The following is an 18,969-nucleotide window of genomic DNA, read 5'->3' as shown; positions in this document are numbered from 1 at the left end:
ACTGGGAGGTTCTCAAGGCCACAATCCAGATGCTTCTGGAAAAGAAAAGAAAAATTCAAGCTAATGTGGAGTTGGGGTTTCTAAGTTATCTTGTGGTTGTGGAGCCCTTGTGCATGCCTGGCAGCTTAGATACAGTGAGAGAACCTTGGAGAGTTCTCGATGCCTAATCTTCATGGTTCACTCTGACTTATATACTGGCAAGGAATGACTCTAAGACTCAGAAAATGTTTAATTGATCTAAGTCTTGCACTATAGGGAAGATAAAAAAAATCAAAAGGATTTAAAATGTTTCAGAATTCTTTGCCGCTTTTAAGGAATCATTTTTCCAAAAGGTGGCAAGTGCTGCTTCTAGGTTTAACTAGAACTGAGAACAATCCCAGCCTCACCACTCAGGGAGAACTTTCAATAATTGACCTCAGTGCCTTCAATCTGAAAAATGGGGATAAAGTGCTTCATATGGTAGAACTGTAGGATCAGAAAAGATGAGGTGGGTGAAAGTGCACAACAAAGTACAAAGAGCCTCATTCATATAAAGGGACTAGGATTTCTTTCTTTAACAGTGAAGGTAAGTGGAGGAAAAAGGGTGTCAGCACTGATCACATTTTTGACTTCAATAATCACTTTTGAATATTTATGAGGAGTTTAAAAATTATTTCCCCCTGTTTTCACACTGATTTTCAAATGGCAATGACCATTATTTGTCCAGCACTGGCTTTTTTTTCCTGTAATAATTTATTTTATTTTATTTATTTTATTTTTTGGCTGCTTTGGGTCTTTGTTGCTGCGCATGGGCTTTCTCTAGTTGTGGCGAGTGGGGGCTGCTCTTCCTTGTGGTGGGAGGGCTTCTCATTGCTGTGGCTTCTCTTGTTGCGGAGCACAGGGCTCTAGGCGTGCGGGCTTCACTAGTTGTGGCTCGTGGGCTCAGTAGTCGTAGCTCACGGGCTTTAGAGCACAGTATCAGTAGTCGTGGTGCAAGGGCTTTGTTGCTCCGCAGCATGTGGAATCTTCCCAGACCAGGGCTGGAACCTGCGCCCCCTGCATTGGCAGGCAGATTCTTAACCACTGTGCCACCAGGGAAGCCCCCAGCATTGGCTTTTAACAATAGGATAAGTAACTCTCCCAGGGTCAGACTAAATTTTGTGCCTAAACCCAAATTAGAATCAAGCATGCATCCACAGTAGATCGCTGGGTCCTAAATTTCCTCTCTGTTAGTGAACTTCATGGAGTGTGCAGGCCAATTTATTTTCATGTATCTTGTCAATCTTGCAACTTTCAAGTGAGATGGAAATCATTTGAACACTATTTTACAGGACCTTTATTTTCCATTACATTAAGACTGTCCACAATGAATGTAAACTGCAAAAATCGCATCGTTAGAATCTTCCAGAAACAGATGCTGGGAGAGGTTAAAAACAAAACCCAAAAAACAAAAAGAGAAAACACTGGCTCATGGCCTCACAGCTAGTGAATGGCAATGCTAGATCAAGAGCCCACTTCTCTGATCACGACCTCTCCTCTTCCGAAAAAAGCCATAGTACAAATAACAACAACAACAACAACAATAATAAAAAAGAATAGTGGCACCTAACACAATGTGCCAGGCACTGTTCTAAGCTTTTTGTATGTATTAACTAATTTAACCTGCAAAAAAATTTTTTTCGACTATTCCTTCACTAAAGCAGCCCAATGAGAAACAGCAGGGTTTTTTTTTTTTTTTTTTTTCTCTCTTCTCAGTTCAATGACACTGCAACCCGAAATCACAACTCCGTTTTAGGTTCCTGGTGGTGCCTGCTTCCTCTTCTAGTTTGTTTAGTCACAGAATTCGATTCCTGTTGGCCGCTTACGCGCCTCGAAACAGGCTTAGCGCTCCATTGAAATGCGTGAGGCTCCTTAACTCTTGTATAAACAGGTCATGCGGCGGGGTGGGGCACAGATTTCGGATTTCTGAGCGATGGGGATGGGGTGGGGGTTAGAACCAAGTCCCGAGAGATCAGGCAAGGTTAAGGGAGGGCTTGGCGGCTGTTTTTCAATGCAGTGTTTTTTGTTCCCTTTCTAGAAACCAGCTGTAACTTTAGGTCAGAGCGCATTGAGACGAGTCACTTCTGAACCAGCAGCGCCCAGGCCCCAGGCCCTGCTGTGAAGGCCCCGGCAAAGGTCAGCGTTTGGTCCGCGTGACGTTCCTTCCCGTGCTCGTCCGAGCGGTGCTGTGCCGCAGGTAAGGACACTCTGGGAGGTCCCCCCTTTCTTCGGGCCCGCCGCCTTGCTAGCGGTGATCCCACCTGGTGAAACGATTTCTTTACCGGGGGGAAGCGCGGGGGTGGGGTGTACTGATCGGCTCGTGATTCAACAGCTGGTTCCTTATTCCTCAAACGTGGTTCTGCTTGGTTTCCCTCAACAGCCCAAAGGGGCCAGACGTCTGATTCGAACAGATGTCCTCAGGTGAAGCAGGTGCCACTTCTGGGGCTATTTCTGGCTGTTGGAAATGGATGTGACTTTTTGAGCGGAGAGAGAAATCTGTGAAGTCCCCAAATCTCTCCCAATCAAGACAGATTTTTTTTTTTTTAACCTTCAGCAAAGGTATCTGCCCTCTTAAAACAACAGGAATGTTGCACTGGCCTTCAGCCAGCGGAGGCTCAGCGAGCAGGATAAAATTTCAGTGCAGATTTACGGGAAGTTGCCGGTGTTGGGAGTAAAAATCTGGTTTGGTGAGTTTAAGGGAAGGGAGTAGACGAGAGACAACCTTGCTACTGTGAGGCGAGCAGCCTCGGCTGGGGGAGGGCGGAGGGAGGCGGGAGGAGGGAACAGGGAAGCGCTGGAGACGAGACTCCGAGCGCTCCCCGCGCGCAGCGCCGGACGCAGCAGGGCTCCCGGGCCGCCGGGCTCCCCGAGGTGCGGATCCGGCGCCGCGCTGCCCGTGGAATCGCCGCGCTTTCACGTCCTCGCTCCCGCCGGGAACTTAGCCTCCGAGAGCTGCCTTCTGGTTATCGCTCGCTGTGGAATGTGCAGTTTGGGACAGTGAGAAGCCGGGGCTCGGGGAGTTGTCCTCGTAGAGAGTCTCTCTCTGCAGGTTTCCAAGGTTAAGAAATTCTGACTAACTGGAATTCCCAGAGCCTGGGAGTTAAGCCTAAAACGAGCTGTTGCTTTAAGCGGCGCGGTAGGGAGTAGCTAGACACTCCTTATTTTGGTTTTACATTAAAAAGAGGGAGGCCGAGAAGAAGGTGTGGGTGACTTCCTAGCTGTGTAAATTGCTACCGGGCTGTGAATGGTGTTAATTTCTGAAGTGGGCGACTGCAAATATATAACAAAGGTAAGGTAGTTTTTTGCCAATCCTTCTATCTACTGTCCCTTAATCTTACACTTGGGTCCCAATTTTGAAATTTGGTTTTCTTCTCTGTGTAGCCCTCATCTCCCCTCATCCTCCTTCCGACTCTGATATATTTAACGGGAGAGAAATGGTTTATAAAAAGATTTTAAAAGAGTCAGCTTCTGGAAAAGCAGAAAATCATATACAGTCAGCCCCATAGTTTCCTCTGGTCATGACACCTTTTCCATACAAGAAACAGATTTTTTTTTTTCTCTCTTGAAAGCATATGATTGGGCCGTCCAGAGGCACAGGTGACTTTTTTGACTCAGATTATTGAAGTGAGATTGAGGAAACATTCATGACAGGCATCTCACTTAAGTGAGCGGTGAGGCGGGGGTGGGGGAGGGTTGCTTGGGGGTGGGGTGGGGGGATGTCGTCTTGTGGGCACCTACCTCCCTAGGTAACACTGAGAGTGCAGGCTTATTTGTTTAAAGTTAAAAATTCAATCTGCATAAAAGTGTAGGGTTGATGAACTAGGACAGCTTAAATACCCAGTGACTGACTACAGATCAGTCACTGGGTATTTAAGAAATCAGTTAAAATAAACGAAGTGGAAATTTTCAAGTAAGCGATTCATTTTTTATTTAGGTAAAAGTTCATTTACTCTTGGGTACTGTCCCAAGGCATTTGGGGATGTGGCTTCTTTCTTGAAGCTAATCAAAGATAGTGTCCTCAAGATACTTACAGGCCATACTGATTTGAACGAAAAATCAAGCAGCTTTTTTCTAGTGGCATTATAATGGCTCACTCAGTTTTCTTTAGCATGAATGCAGATTAGAAATGTGTTCTTTAAAGCTTTTCATGCTGGAGTCACACACATTTTTAGGGTAGAGAAAGCAAAGGGTTGACAACACAAACATGAAGAGGTTGTCACAGTTTTAAGCACAATTGCAATTTAGACCAAGAGCGTTTGAGAACTGCAGGTGCCAATTCTAAAAGGTGAAAGGTTGTCAGCAGAGTAAAACACAACCTCTAGGCAAAGCCAAGTACCCAGTCAAGGCGATGAGATAGCATTTTGAGGGAGTTTGTGTTGATATTAATTTAAACAATAATTCTTGTCAGATTGATCTGAAATCTTGGAGGGAAACAAAACTAAACCAGTCTGAAATGGACACAGGAGGAAGGAAAGAAAGTTGGATTTTTGTATCCTTTCTTGTCTACCTTACCCTTTACTTTGTTCTGATATACATACCATTGGCCTCTTTGACTTAAATTACTGTACCCAGGGAGAATGAAGAATCAGACATTTCACAAGAGTGCAGCTTCATTACTTCAATATTTGTTAAAGGAAGAAATAAACTGACAAAAACCAAGCTCCTAGCCTAACTCTGCTGTGCTTCTTTACCTGACGAGGTTACACTTAAATTCTGCTCAAGTCTTTTGTGAACATATGCTGAAAATAAATCGAATTTTGAAGATTTATTATCTTTCTCTTGGTTTTTGAGTTTTCAGAAGCTTGTAAGGTTGAAAATTTGGCATCATCTCTTTACTCCAATCGCTATAGTTTTATTTATCAATGTTTTTTGATTCCCTACCTGTGCTGCTGTAGGCTAAATTTTACCCAAGACAGCTGGTGACACTGAGGATGAAATCAAGATAGAAAGCAAGGAAACTATGTGCTTCTGGACACATGTCTTCCATTCTTGCTCTGACTAGTGTTTAGGACTGCTCCCATTTCTTTTCCTCACATGATAACAGGATTCAGATTAGACTGTTCTCTTTGGTTTACTAGTAACAGAACCTGTTCTCAGTAATTTAAACAAAGATTAGAAGGTTGAAGTAGATGAAATTATTTTCTTACAAAATGAATTTGCTTTCCAAATTCTACTCTTGATCTGATGATTAAAAATAAATCATGTCCCAGATGACTGAGCTTTGACTGTTATAGGAAAGTATTTGCCCGTTTCAGACAGGTTTCTATCTCCACATTTCAGGCGCCTTCTGATTTTTCAGGACTGGATACAGTGGTGCTGGTGGGGGGAGAGAGATCTCCTCAAAGTTGGACTGAGGTTCAGGTGAAACTGTGATTCAGTTTTCCCAGAGGATGCATAATGCTAGAGAAAAACCTACTCTGAAGAGGGCTTAAGTTTGGGATTCATAAGACTTAGAAAAAGGATAGATTTTGCATGAATCTGGAATTTGTGTGCCAAATGTTTGTGAGGTTACAATGAATGTGTGAACGCCATTTAAAAAGTGTTTGTCGGAATGATTCCAAGTTAAAGGTTATATTGGAACGTTTCAGCTACTGGCCTGATTAAGAGATATATTTTTCCTCTTGGGAGCAGTCTCTGTTTCTTATGACGATGTTGATTTTCTGGTTTAATATTGTAAGATGTGTGTGTTAGTCAAAGCAACCACCTGCTTAGAGTAATTGCTCCAAAGAACAACTGGAAAGAGATTTTCACTAATGGCAATGCAGGGATGACTTGGGTTATGAGATGGAAGGCCTTTAGAGACTCCAGAGAAGAACTACCATAGAAATGATAATAAGTAATTGTTGAACTGCCACCTCACGTTGTTCGAAATGTCTCATACTGGAGGGATTTAGGGGGAAATGGCACTCTGCCACTTTTTGTGTGTGGTCCTGAATCATCTTGTCAGTAAAACACTCCTGAGATGGTCTGAGCTTGCTTTCTGATTGTTTCTGCCTCTTTCATAGCTGCCTCCCCTTCTATTCTGTCAGCATGTGTTATGGGGGAAAGGAGGCAGAAGAAAGGGTATCCTTCTCTTGAAGTCACTCTACCCCCTCTTTTCAGAACCTCTTTTTGCCTGAAAAGGGGGGGAGGAAGGAATTTTCCAGTGAAAGTAGAAGGGGAGAGAGGGTCTGAGGAATAAATGGCCAAGAAACAGGTGAGCTTCACACCGTGTTAAGTAATGTGGAATCCACTTGAAAGCTCACGTGGAGATTACCTGTGCCCTCCAACTATTGCAGGTGAACTGGCAACTATAGGAATTTGAGGCTCACCCCCCCACCCCCGGGCCTTTTGTAATTCACATGCTCCTAGTGCACGGATGGCTCATTTGAATGAGTTCAAGATGTCATCTCTAGGTACAACCCAAAGTAAACTGATTGCAAAAGGCACAGCCCTTCAACCACATTCCACTCTGCCTTTCCTCTGCTTTCTGTAGTGGTTTAAGGACACCTGAAAAAAAAATCACAACTTAGTTTATGTAATTTTGGTATATAATACGAGCATTTTTATTGTGGATGTTGAGCTTTTGTCATCTTAGGAACCTAGTTTATGCAGAAGTGATTTGTGGGTGTGTTTGGATGTAAACAGTTTATATGTCTGTAAAATACAAAACATGAGGAAACTGATACTATAGTAGAAATGCTTAACTATAGTTTATAGCCTCTCTTTTTGGTAAACCCTATCAAGTTTTAAGAGTGGGGTCATTTTAGAAATCAAAAGAACGATCTCTACCTTTCTGAGGGCCACTTATGAGAGATGACGTCAGAAGACAAAGTGCTGGTGTAACCCTGAAAGCCCTTTGTGATTTTGACAAAATGTCGATCCTTTGGTCTCAGGAGATTCCCGGCAGTGCAAAATGTATACTTACAGATTACAGCCACTTAACATTAATCAAGAAAACAATCGCTGGCCTCACATCACGATATTTGTCTTTGGGAATACGGTATGTTTGTGGTTCTTAGGAACATGGCAGCCCAGTGCCAAGACCATTGTAAGTGGGTGTATGTTGATGAAAGGGGATTTGCTGACAGCATTTGCCTCCTGATCGAGCTTTGCTTTGGCTAATAGTCAATTTTGCTCATATTCCTCGAGTTTCCACCTACTGGGGGAAAAAAACAACCTGATCTCAGAGGCAGTGGGTAATCCACAGGTGGGTGAGCAAGAGTTAACAATACATACCAACGGGCAATGGGTGGATGGACAATGAATGTGGGGCATTGTGTAGCTGAAACAGGAACAGGACACCTCTACCTGACCAAGGAAATGCCAACCTGTAAAAATTATAATAAAAAGTACTTACCTTTTAGAGCTCTGAGACCTGGCTCAATCATTTTTGTAAAAAGCATTACACAACATGCCAGGTGGAATAAAGAAGTATTTAATAATGCGAGGAAGATTTTTTTAAGGTGTTTATTCTCTTAGATGAGTTTGATAGCCATTCTGAAAATGTATATTTGGGCCTTTTGAGCTCAGGTACCATATTCACGTTTCTGAAAGTAGGGATCCACGTCTGTGATGATGATAGCACTGTGCCTTCTGAAAAGATGGCTTAAATAATATTTCTTTCTGTTTGCTGTCATTTATTTTTAAAAATAATAACATGGTTCTCGGTACACCAAGCCCTTGCCAAGATTAAGCCCATCTTCTCAGTAGCCTTCTCAAGACAAAGTTGCCTTTGTGTAACTACAACTGGGAGGATTTGGTGACACAGAAAACTCAGTGGGGCACTGCAACTTATTAGTAACAGAAAATTCAATGGCCTGATGTGTTTTTTGTTGTTGTACTTTGTATTCTACTGGCTAATATCTATGATGTATTTCTCCATGCAGATGATCTCACTATTGTAGACTTTCCCAGGGAAGAATGCAGTGGTTGAGAATTTACCTTGGAATTCAGTTAGGGTATAAAAGGCAAAAGCCATAGCATACTGATACAGAGGAGAACTCGGCTCTGCGGGCTAGTTTGTTCTGGGGGTAGTCAGCAAAATTTGGTCACATGTGGAGAGAAAGAAAAGGTGGTTAGGCAGAGTGAAAATGACAACCTGGGGGAAAAGGATGACCATTCATATTAAATTTAAACTCCATGGGGAAGTGGCTAAGAACAGAGTCTACCTTGGTTCAAATCCTGGCTTGGCCACTTATGGGCTGTAGGCAGGTTACCTAAAAAAAAAAAAAAAAGAAAAAAAAATCTGTGACTCAGTTTACCCAGCTATAAAATGCCTACCTAACAGGGTTGTTATAAGGATTAAATAAATTAATCTACTGTATAAACAGGGCTTAGAACAGTGCCAGGAGTGCGATCAGTATGATATGGTAGATAGTCAACTTGATTGATATGCATCATGTTTGGATGCCTTTCTGTGTTTGAATTCTCACTACCCTACTCCTTTCATGACCTTTTCTGCCAGTTGTCATCCAGGATTCTCTTCCTAAGGTCACTCCTTTTGACCAAGTGCCATTGCTGTTATAGGCAGGCACTATTTTTGCAAGTTTCTTTTGGTTTTTGAATCTTCAGTTGTACGGAGAAAATGTAACTTAGAATCACCAAGGTGCCTCTTTCTTTTCTCTCAGAAAACTACATGATGTTGATTAGAAGCAAAAAGAATGATGCTATTATATCTGTCATGTGAGAGACTGCCAAGTGTCTTGCTGAAAACGGAGTATAGATTCTGAAAATGGCTAATGCAAAGTAGAAATATTCTGTGTGGAAAAACTTAATAGAGCCAACTTAAGTAGTTCCTGTTATGACTTGTGTTGGTTAGTGTTAACTGGTCGTAATTATAATCACAGTATGAGACTTTCTCAGAACTGCCACAGTGTCTTATCTGTGCACTTCTCATGGCATTTTATAGCACTTGCTACTTTTGTACATATACTGTTTTCCCTGCCAAACAGAAATTGAGTTCCTTGGAGGCAGGATTTGTGTCTGAATGATTTGCATCCCCCAGTGTTCCTAGTTTACAGTTGAGTACTCAATAAATAAGAATTTCTTTGCCCAAATTCATTGCCATCTAAAATAACAGCATTTTTGCATCCCATGGGCGTGTGTTATTTGGATGACTTTACTTTTCCCACAAGCAATTTAGCAAAAATTGTTGGACAGAGAAAATGCGATGGAGAGGTAGTGAACTCAGAAGGTAACCAGGATGGAAGCTTTATCCACAGCCAAGCCTCTGAAAGCATGGCAGCATGGGGGAGGCCAAGAATAGGAAGGGGGTGAATTGTTGCAGGGCTCAGGTGCCCATCACATTGTTTAAAAGTTTACGTCTCTCTTTTCTGCTCTGTAGCATCCTTTGTAAGGCCCAGACTTGTTACTAGGTAATTATGAGAAGGGGAAAAATGCATTTTCTCCAAACTAGGAGGCATTTATTGGATACTTATTAGGAAAAAGTGCATTTTCTCAACATTAGGGAGAGTGAAGAAAGAGATCCACCTAGGAAGAACAATATCAAGTGGCTATATAGCTCTGCGAGCCGCAGTGGTGTGGTGTTTTCGCTGGGGCTGCTGGCGTACTCTTGGCTAAGGCGAAGACAAGAGGAAGGAGAGCAGGCGGCTGAAGAAGTGTTCAGGGAATTGCCTCCAGTGAAATCCTATTTTCAGAGCAGAGGGAATCCAGTAACAAGCTAGCTCTTTCCAGCTTGGCCCAGGTACCTTCTTTGCTCGTTGCTGTACATCGTGGGTTCCAGGATCCACCTCAAATTATATGTGAGTTGCCAACGACTAAACAGAGACTACCAGCTCGGAGGGTACTGCTGAGCCCTGGAGTTTGTGCCTTGTATCTGCAGTGGCTCCATGTTCATAGACAATCACTCCCAGCGCTGAGACCAAGCCTGGGAAGGCAGGATCTTAGCATATTCTCCCAGCACCCTTCCCAGAGTGGGACCTAGGAGTCGCTCCCCCAGTGGGAAGTGTAGGAGGCGCACAGACCCTGCATCAAGTGGTAACACCCATGTTCTCACCCATCCTAGTAATGTGTGAAGGGTCTTGCCCTTTCCCCGATGGTTACAGTTAATCAATGAAATTGTCGGGGGAACTGCAGACTCTGCTTTTCTGTTCTCCCTGCTTGCACCTTTGCCCTCATCCCATACGCTTGGTTCTTGACACCATATCCAGAGGGACTCACAAGACAGTCAGATCATGTTAATCCCCTGCTGAAACCTTTCAAGAGCCTCTCTATCTCCCTCAAAAACCAAATGGAGCACTGTATGTCTAGTCCCATTACCTCCCTTAGTCTAACCTCCCACCACTCACTCCATTATCACTTGCTTTTTTTCTCCTTTCTCTTTTTTTAATTTTTTCTCTGTGTTGAATGTTCTTTTTTTATATATAAATTTATGTATTTATTTTATTAGTTGTGTTGGGTCTTTTTTTGCTGTGTGCGGGCTTTATTTGCAGTGAGTGGGGGCTACTCTTCATTGTGGTGCGTGGGCTCCTCATTGCCGTGGCTTCTCTTGTTGCGTAGCACGGGCTCTAGGCGCGTGGGCTTCAGTAGTTGCAGCACATGGGCTCAATAGTTGTGGCGCACGGGCTTAGTTGCTCTGCGGCATGTGGCATCCTCCTGGAGCAGGGATCCAACCCGTGTCCCCTGCCTTGGCAGGTGGATTCTTAACCACTGCGCCACCAGGGAAGCCCATCACTTTGCTTTAGCCACAGCTTCATGTCCCCATGGCCTTTGCATTCATTGCTCCCTCTCCGTGAACCACCTTCCCCAAATACATCCATGGTTCACTTTTTCACCCCCTCCAAGTCTTTACTCTTCTTCCCTTTGTCTAAGATAGCAATTCCTCCTTCCTGTTGGCACTTTCTATCTCCCTACCCTGCTCTGTTTTTTCACACAGTACTTTTTCAGCATGCTGTGTGATCCTACGGCTCATTGTCTGTCTCTTCCCCACCAGAACGTCTGCTTCATCTATTGAGGTATCGCAAGCACCTTAGAACATTGTCTGCCACGGAGTAGGTACTCCATAAATATTTGTCAAATAAATGAGTAAAACACAGGCTTTTTTTTTTTAACACAATTGAAATTTATTTTTAATTCATTGAACACTTAATGCAGGTGAGCGGCCTTCCTCTGCTTACTGATTTCATCCTGTGCTTCTGTATCTTGACAGCAGGAGGGAAGGTGGGGAAGAAGCCAAAGAATTTGCACCCTCTTCTTATCTTTCATTGGAGAGAACCACTCATATGGTCCCTCCTAGAAACAGGAGGTGGAAAAATGGAGTCCCTGGCTGCATGCCACGAAATGAGAAGGATGGATGGTGGTAGACTTAGCCATCTCTCCGACGAGTAGTTAGTGAATCTTTCTTTTTCTTTCTTTCTTTCTTTTCTTTCTTTTTTTTTTTACAACTGACATACAATAAACTGCATATATTTAAAGTGTAAAATTTTATATTTTTTTCTTATTAGTAATGTACATATGGCAATCCTAATCTCCCAATTCATCCCCCCCCCCCCCCCCCCCGCTCTCCCTACTTGGTGTCCGTATGTTTTAAAACATGGGCTTTTTACACAGCACAGGTATGACTGAAAGTGTAGTAGTACTACTTGTGTGTTCTACTCAAAATATAACCACAGGGACTTCCCTGGTGGTCCAGTGGCTGACTGCTCTCCCAAAACAGGGGGCTCAGGTTCGATCCCTAGTCAGGGAGCTAGATCCCACATGCCACAACTAAGAGTTCACATGCCACGACTAAAGATCCTGCATGCTGCAGCTAAGACCCAGAGCAGCCAAATAAATAAATAAAATATTAAAAAATATATATAACCACAAGCACATCTTTCTGAATAAGCGTGACTTTCCCCCCAGACCTCTCCTAGTAAGCTGCCATATTTTCTCTGGTTTCTCTGACTTCATTATTGTCTGTGCCACCACGAGCCCTTGGTGGAGGCCGATGACTAAGTAACGAGCAAGGCAGAGCTAAGTGTGGGGATGGCGCAATCATTTCAGCACTTCTCTGTTTCCAAATCAAAGCCTCATCTTTGGCAATCTTTGTGATTTCCATCTAAATCTTACAGCTCTGTTTTGAACCAGCCTTGTGAATTGCATGCCCTACAGATAATTACACTTGAGTAACTCATGTTACTGTATTGTTTATCGCTTTTTCTATTGTCATTGAATTATAATTAATGATTGTTCTGAAAGTAACTGTCAAGCCAACCTGTGTTTTTTTGTGTGTTTTTTTTTTCACTATCTCTTTTGACCTTTGAGATTTTGCCAAATGCCGACTGCTGCTACAGGATTCCATCTAGATGTTTTCTCAGTTGCTGAGCCCAGTTAAGTATTTTCCCTTGACCTGGCATGAAATGAGTGCTAGTGTCATTGTCTGAGTTGTGTCTGTTTTACCCAGAACTTTTTACGAAACTTTAGTCTTGCCTTTGCTAAGTGGCACAACCACTGTCTCATCTGTTGTGCTGCCTCACCCTCTCCCTCTGCACAATTTTCCTTGGTTTGGCAAAATTGCATTTCTTAGCCTTTGGAGGTGCAGCTCCCTCTGTGCGTCTACCTGCCATTTTTATTTTTTAATGGTTTACTTTATTTTTAAAAATATTTTACTTTATTTTTATTTTCGGCTGCGTTGGGTCTTTGTTGCAGCACGCGGGATCTTCGTTGTAGCGTGTGGGCTTCTCTCTAGTCGTGGCCTGTGGGTTTTCTTGTCTCTAGTTGTGATGCGGGTTCCAGAGCGTGTGGGCTCTCCATAGTTGAAGTGCGCGGGCTTAGTTGCCCCATGGCGTGTGGGATCTTAGTTCCCCCACCAGGCATCGAACGTGCATCCCCAGCATTTCAGGATGGATTCTTTACCACTGGACCACCAGGGAAGTCCTTACCTGCGATTCTCAGATTTATAACTTCTGTAGGGACTTCCCCAATGATTGGTAGACTCCTGTGGCTACTAAGCTTGGGGACCCTAGAAGCAGTCTTGAAGGTGAGTGTACGTTCCAGGCAGGTTCTTTACAGTTTAAAAAAAAATAAAGGGCAACAGTGTTTAAATTCTGCTGAAGGTACATCATGAAGACCCTGGATTTAGTTATTTTTGACTATTGTTGATCATGACTTGTGGCTGATTTAGAATTATTTGGATATTTTTCATTTCTAAGTTGATTTGTAAGCTGTCATCACAATTGATAGTAAATGGACAATTTGAGAAATTTAAAAAACCCTGAATATACCTAATAACCAGCTAATATTTCTAGTACTTTCTGCAAATCATTTTATTGCTTATTGTGTGTACTGAATGGGGCATTAAAAGTGAATAGCATATAAATGTTAAATTAGACCAGACCTGTTTTTAACAATATACTGTGTAGATGGAGGTAGTGGTAATTATTTATGAGTTAGAAAAATTTATCAAAATATAGACCTAGTAAATAGGTACACTTGAAGAAAAAGATGGCTATGAATTAAACTGATTTAAACCAAACATTGGGAGAAACCCCGTTTTTCTTATGTAGACACAAACTCAACTGTTATTTATTGAGTAGCTGTTGTGTGCCAGACACTGGTACTAGGTATGCAGTGGAGAACAAAAGTTCTCTGCCCTCTTGGGACTTTCGTTGGAGCTGGAGATGAGATTCAGAACTCTGAAGGAACTGAGAGGTACTAGACAGTAGAAGGTGGGACTCTGAGCTGGAGTGGTTTGAGAAGGCTCCTCCAGGGGTGTGATGCTGAAGGCGTCTGCTGGAGAAGAGGTCTTTGCTAGAAGCTATAGCATTTATGAAGGTCCTAAGGCTGGAAGAAGCTAGGCATATTTTTTTAAAGTTAATTAATTTTTGTTAATTAATTAATTACTTTTGGCTGTGCCAGGTCTTAGTTGTGGCCTGAGGACTCCTTGGTACGTAAAGTTAGGGTGAACTCTTGGCTGCGGCCTGCATGCAGGATCTAGTTCCTCGATCAGGGATTGAACCCTGGCCCCCTGCTTTGGGAGCACAGAGTCTTACACACTGGGCCATCAGGGTAGTCCCTGGGCGTGTTGGAGGATGTAAAGGAGGCCAGTGTTGCTGCAGTGCTGGGAGCAAGGAGCAGAGAGGTACGAGGTGAGGTCATGGGGGTAACTGAGTCCTATAGTATGAGGCCCTTCATGACTATGCATTAGAGTTTTGTTACTCCAGAGCCCAATGAAAAGTCAAGAAAAATGATTTACTTGTTAAACAATAACTCTGACTATTGGATGAAGACTGAATTGGAGGGAGGATGTTGCGGCCAACAAAGCAAGATTAGAGTCCCTTTTTGAAGGTGGCAGTGAAGGTGGAGTCATGCCGGTCAGCTGGGTGCCTTTTCTTCTGTGCACCCTCTTGCCTGTTTTAGAGTCTCAGTTCAGCTGTGGTAGGGGTTTCACCAATGGCTGGCAGAAATAGCAAGACTTGGTGATGGTCCGAATGTGGAGTGGAGGGAAAGAAGGAGGATTCTGGCTGGGGTTACAGGGTTCTATGGGAGACCAAAGCAGAACAGGTTTGAAGGGTAGCAGAGGGAAGCAAGAGCTCAGTTTGGGGCATGTTTACTGAGATGCCTATTAAACATCCCAAGGAGATGTTGAAAATTTCCCTTTTGTATCCAGCACTTCTAGCAAGAATGGGAGGCACCTAATATAGGCAACTATTTTGGATTTCATTCTTTCTTTTTTTCACTGTGTCCAAGTTTGCAAATATAGATAAGGTGTGTGATCTTTATTTATGTATCACACATGACTAAACAGTATTCTAATAATAAATGAGCATCTGTGGTGTATAGGAAACTGTGATGGGGGATGGGTTAGGGTGGGTTAACGCTGAAAAATTTTAAGTATAGTTTCAGCCATCAAGAATCTTCTAATTCAAATTAATCCTATATATATTTAATATTTCAGTATTAATTATATGTTTGATATTTGCTTTATATATTTAACCTATTGATATGCTACTATATTATAAATATGTATGTGCTAAGATAATTATATATTACATTTAATACATTTGGTATAGAATACATACTTAATATATCTTGAATTTATATTAAATGACATGTTTAATATTGAAAACTAAGTGTAAATCATGTGTGAACAAAGACTCATTCCATATTATGAATGATAAAAAAAATTACAACAATGATAAAAAGAAATGTTACAATATTATACAGTGGATTTCCTTGAGAGTTACAACCACTTAGAGGCATGCAAATTTGTGCTGTAAATATACAAATGGATCCATTTAGGACACGCGAATGTATTTCTTATCTCTTCCTTACCTAACTTTATGAAGGGTCTGCTGCACTTCGGCACAGTATGTGAATGGAAACTGGAAGCCAGCACCGACAGACTTTAGGCTACATTGTGAAAGGCTGACCTGTATCTCCAGCAAACCCATTTTCTGAGCTTCTAGAGCAAGCAGTTGGGGATATGATGATGAATAAGACGTGAAGCTTTTTTTTTAGAGCTTGGAGGGATGGAAGCTATATCTGTACCACCGCTGCAGGCACTCCTCCCCCAACAGTAGTTATTCTAAAAATAAAAAATAAGAAGATTGAGCTTCTATTTCCAAATCTGTAGGAATAAAATGCTGTATTGTGGTGTGAAGCGATGGAAAACTCTAGCCCCCAAAAGTAATGTTTTAGACAGTCATAAACCATTAGGAGTGGGCAGAGGTAGGAGAGGAGGTTATGATGGATAATGTTTTGCAATCACAGCTATGGAAACTGTCAACGGCTGCAGCTTTTCATTCTGGCATATTAGCACCAGTGGAGCCCATGAGGTGTAATCACATGTATTGTTGCTTAATTGGGCCAAATGGTGTGGTTTTTAGTTCTGCATAAGATGGATCACTTTTCAAAAGGATATGTAGTATTTGAAGGTTTCACAGTTATTTCAATTCTGTTTTCAATAAGGAAAATACTTTGGTGAGGAGCTACTATATGTATGTACCTACAGTAATGAATCATATAGAGAAAAGGGGATTCTTGTGTTTAAGTAATTGATTAACGGCTACCTGTAACTAAATATTTGAAGTTGAAAGTTAAAAACAGAAAATAATAATGAGTAACAATAATAGGTGACAGTGAAGGAGAACTTACTGTAATGCCAGGCATGACTTTATTTAACAGAACCAAGAGCAAGAATTAGGTCCTACTGTTACCCTCATCTAGCAGATGTGGAAATGAGGGACTAATAGGTCAAGCAGCTTGCGCAGGGTAAAGAGTGGTAGGATTCAGATTCTCATAAGGCTTCCCAAATGAGTCTGGGTTTGGGAAAATCCAGGACCAGCCTTCTTACCAAGATCTTCCCTCGGCTTAGCAGACAGGTGACTTTGGACATGGCACTTTACCTTATTGGCTTTCAACTTTCTTGCCTTTAAAATTGGATAGAAAGGAGGGGAGATTTTGGACTAGACGTGTTTTGCACAGCCCCAAATTTCTCTAAGTCTTTTTACTTTCACGGTTCAAATCTGTAAAAGGTTTCTATTCAGAGGATTTCTAAAGGGAAGATCAAGATGGTGGGAGTAAATGAGGATGGGGGTAGGGATGGATTAGATGGGCAGTCACCCTGGTATTAAGTCACAGGAAGAAAACAGCTAGGTTAGATAGCCCATACAAATCTTACAGAGTTCTTACAGGCTTGATTCTTGATTCCTGAATCCCATTTGAGATAGTGAATATTGCTGATATATAAGGTGGTTCTAGATGGGTGGTTCTAGACCAGTGGTTCTCCACTGGGGGAGATTGTCCTCCAGGGGACATTTGGCAATGTCTGGAGACATTATTGGTTGTCACCATCTGAGAAGGGCGGACTGCTACTGGCATCTCTGGGCAGAGGCCAAGGATGCTTCTAAACATCCCAAAGTGCACAGGACAGCCCCTTATAAAAAAGAATTATCTGACCCAAAAGTCAATAATGCCAAGGTTTGGAAACCCCATTCTAGGTGAGTCTTTGCTCTCCACAGCCACTATAGTTTATATAACAAATAGTGTTCCTGCTTTTAGTTTTTAATAACATCCATCTCTTTTCTGAAGAGTCAGGGTCAGAGAAGGAATTTGGGGAGAAGGTCAGTGACAAAGCTGAATTGAACTCTGTTCTTACGATGCAGGTGTTCACCAGAAGCCTGCTAGAAAAGTCCTCAATAGTTTATTTCTCCCTTTGCCATGGATTCAGTGCTTGATGTCAGTCACTTCACCCTTGCCTTCTTAGGTGCTGAGAATTTTTCCTTAGGTACTGCTGATGTCACTAAAATACTTCCATAATTTTGCTAGACTTTTCTTTTTGAGAGGTGTCTTGGTCTATAAATTTCTAAGAGCTGGGCTTAGAGAAAGTTTTGTTAGTAGGATCTTTTTAGATCTAAAGATGCCTTCAGTTTAAAGCTTTAGATTAAGTAGAATGAAGTTGTCCTGTGCTTTATCAAGTCTGTATCTTGAATTCATCTAAAAAGAAAAAATCTTGTACGATGCTTTAAATTCCACAGAGAGAGAAGATCTGTATTAAGTAAGTACATGCAGGTGATTGATATATAGACACATTGTCAGCAGCTTTGGAGAAACAGCAAATTTTCAAGGATGTCTAGATGTATTATGCTGACGATTTCCTCTGAAGAAACATTTTAGTCAATATGTGATGTCCTGTAGATTTAGGGAAGAAAGATAAATGCATTTAGGTTTGCAGTTGTTCCTGGCCAAGGGAAGCTTAGATTAACTAGTTTCCATAAGAAATTAATTACAATCAAAGAATACCTTTTGTGTTATGCTAGGTCAGGTCATTTAAGGTCACAAAAGCTCTACAAATACCCTGTTGGATCAGGGCATTTGTTCCTGCCTCTAGCAGGCTTCACGGGATGTATTTTGCACAGTGTAATTCATGAATTTCTAGTTATACTCTTTGAAGTTAGATACAAACCCTAGATACAAACCCTAGATACCCTCTACACACCCACACATTATGGATTCAGGATCAGTGAATTCATCCAAATTCTGGGAACTTGTCTGCATTTCCCTTCCTTTTACCTTTAAGATTGACTGGTTCTACAATTTACTATGTCTTGTTAAAGAAATGCTTACTTTTCTTCCTTCTAAAGCTAGCTTTCAAGTTTTCTACAGGTAGCTAATTTAACTGCACCCTGGTTCTCTTGACCTTTCATGCTTTTGACATTTGAGTCCTGTTCCTTTTCAGTCTTCCCTTCTCAGTCTAAATCTTTCTGTTCTCAGGAGGCTTGTGTCTTGTACAGAAGGCCAATACCCAATGTTTGATTTCTTAAGTTGTTCCTCTGTATTGGAGATATAGAGATATACATCTCATCTATGATATTTTTGATGTGATGGAACATTTTCCCAATTAACCTAAAATGATCTGTAGTTTTGCCCAAGTATCAAATAACATTTTCAAGCTTGCTTCCAAAACTCTTCTTGAAAACTCTGTGTGTTTTGTTGGCCTTTTTGGTAGTAATAACTGGTCATTTATTCATTGACTGAATACACGTTCTGTATCAGGCATTGGAGATATAAAATGGATAAGAAATACTCTGGGTTCTTAAGGAGCTCACAGATGAGTCGAGTCATGGAAGCAAAAAAGAAAACAATTTTTTTTGTATTTTCTATGATAGAGGTATTTGTTTATTCATCCATTAATTCACTAAAAGGCATTTATTTTCTGTCTACATTTATCTTCTGGAAATGAGAAAAGCATCTGTTGTAAAGGAGCTTGTAGGCTAGTACAGACAGACTGACAACATTAAAAATGAATGCTGTGAAATGTTCTAGGTGCTGTTAGGGATCAGTAGCATCAGTTTAACCCAGTGGGGGGGGAGGGGAGGGAACTTTAGGGAACTCCTCATAAAGATAAGACCTTTCATATACTTAACATTCACATAGCATGTGTTAAGTGCCTGGTCCTATTCTGAGCACTTTACAAAGATGAACTCATTTAATTCACATAAAACCACTATGAGATACATACAATTATTA

The 18,969-nt window shown here is 41.7% G+C and overlaps 1 protein-coding gene across 7 annotated transcripts in view; it reads left to right on the top strand.

Annotated features, from left to right (window-relative positions):
- The first annotated feature begins 1,960 nt into the window (after positions 1-1,960).
- RBM47 (RNA binding motif protein 47) overlaps positions 1,961-18,969 on the top strand; it is a 159,043-nt gene continuing 142,034 nt past the window's right edge. For 4 of the 7 annotated variants that reach the window (XM_057726843.1, XM_057726846.1, XM_057726839.1 and 1 more), the window contains exon 1: positions 2,795-3,307. The gene's annotated coding sequence lies outside the window, so the exon portion shown is untranslated. Of the gene's footprint in view, positions 2,216-2,794; positions 3,308-18,969 lie in introns of those variants that run through there. The other 3 variants (XM_057726845.1, XM_057726841.1, XM_057726842.1) reach the window with 2 other exon arrangements.

Source organism: Hippopotamus amphibius, chromosome 3 (assembly GCF_030028045.1).
Source record: "Hippopotamus amphibius kiboko isolate mHipAmp2 chromosome 3, mHipAmp2.hap2, whole genome shotgun sequence".
Taxonomy (NCBI): domain Eukaryota; kingdom Metazoa; phylum Chordata; class Mammalia; order Artiodactyla; family Hippopotamidae; genus Hippopotamus; species Hippopotamus amphibius.
Note: the sequence above shows the minus strand (reverse complement) of the source record. Positions and strands in the feature narration are given on the sequence as shown.